This window comes from Drosophila arizonae, chromosome 5 (genome assembly GCF_054131065.1).
Source record: "Drosophila arizonae isolate 15081-1271.41 chromosome 5, UAZ_ARI_1.0, whole genome shotgun sequence".
NCBI lineage: Eukaryota > Metazoa > Arthropoda > Insecta > Diptera > Drosophilidae > Drosophila > Drosophila arizonae.
Window position 1 is genome coordinate 12780931 of NC_142925.1, and position 1946 is coordinate 12782876.

The following is a 1946-nucleotide window of genomic DNA, read 5'->3' on the forward strand; positions in this document are numbered from 1 at the left end:
TAGACTAGCTGACTAATTGTCGAAACTGTCGTAAAGCTCTCTGCGTGCTTACTATAGCACTATATACTATGTGTATTTACACATACATACACATACACATACATATATATGTATACCTTTAGGCATAGCTCCGACCCAGTTGCGGGTTTCCTTCGCACGGGCGTAACTGTGATCTGGGTATCCATGGCCCGGGGCCGAGACGACAGCCGCAAGTCACTTTGACTCGCACTCGTTTGACATGTATTATTTGTGCGTACAAGTTGTGCATAAGTAATGAGGCCGCTGGGACAGTGAAGGGATCGGACTCTTTCGCCCCGGCAGAGCCGCAAGTCGTGCGTATGGAAATTAACCACAAATGCGCCTAAAAGCATACAGCTGTGTCCTGCGGCCCTGCGGCTCGGCCCACATCCTTCGGTCGCCTCCAGCCGTCTCCTGTCGCCTCCTTCTGCTGCTGGCATGGCAAATTATTTAGGTTCTGTTGCTTCCATGTAGACTTTAAATGAATTGTGCCAACGTGTTTTCATTACGTTTTACTTTTACGTAACTGTGAATAGATTTCATTCCGTTTCGTTTTCCTCGAATCCTGCGCATTTTTATTGCCAACGTCAGCAGTGAATGGGACGGTGGTGGTGCTGCCAGTGGTGCGGGTGGCCAGCGCGGCTTGTTTGTTGCTTAATTGGAAGGAAATTAAAAAATAAACAAGCAACGCTAAAAGTAAATACTACACGTTTGCGATTACCTGAGACTGGACCCAGGCCAGCAGCAGCAGCAGCAGCAGCCCCGTTCCCGTTCCCATTCCCGTTCCCGTTCCCAGACCCAGTCCACCAACCACTTCGCACCGCCCGAGGGCTGTTTGGAATTTAATTTTCATTTCGCTGGCCCCGCGCGTTAATCTCAACTTCATCTTTGGATCCGCATTCTGGCCCTTAACTGTGCAAATAGATTTCAGCGCGTGTTGTTCTGCTTGTTTTGTTTGTTCTGAGCTTCGTTTGGCTTCGCTTTGCAGCTCAAAAAACGTAAATAAAAAACTTTCAATTGTTGTTGCGCAATATTTGCCCTGAATTAATTAAAAGCCATTGACGCCCATCAATTGGCTAATTGAAGTGCTGCCCGATGCTCAGATACTCGGCTACTCTCTCTCTCTCTCTCTCACTCTCTCACTCTCTCTCTCACTCGACCACCATAACTCCAACAATCTGCAATCATATCCAGCGTCTACCCAATATTCAATTTGTCATTCAAGACGCCATCGGCCTGTGTCAATACAATGTTCCATTCAAATTCGCACTGGGCACAGGCAAATTGTGAGAGGACCTCACTGATTCCAGTGCGGCACGTGATGCCAGGCTTCACTAGCTCCAGCTGCAACAGGAATAATCGCAGTATCTGCTGCTGTTGCTGCTCCTGCTCATGCTGCTGTTGCTGCTGCTGCTGCTCCTGGCATAACTAATAAGACACTTATTATGCTGCGGAGCTCTGGTTACGTTATACCAGTTTAACGATATCACGTACATACGTTAACTAACGCTAACTACGTCGTTAAGTGTGTTGCGGTGGGTTGCGGCCGAGCTGCCTTTGCCTTTGCCTCTACTGCTGCCTTTACCTATGCCTGAGCAAGGACAACGCCAACACAGCAGTCTGTACTAATCAAGCTGCCTCTGCCACTGCCTCTGCCAGTGCCGCTGCCACTGTAACTGGCACCATGCTGCGCGGACAACGTGTAAGCAATGGGCCGCCAGTGGCGCCTGTCGAGCTACTCAGCGAAAATTTACATTTTGCTGGCAGCCAGCAGCTACAACAACAACAACAGCTACAACTAGAACTACAAGCTAAAGTGGGCTTACTGTAAAGAATGACCGACTGGCAAATACCTGTAGAAAGCTTGAGTGTTGCATGAGCAAAAGGCGAAGGAGTTGGAAATGGAATCTGAATTGGAATTGGAGTTG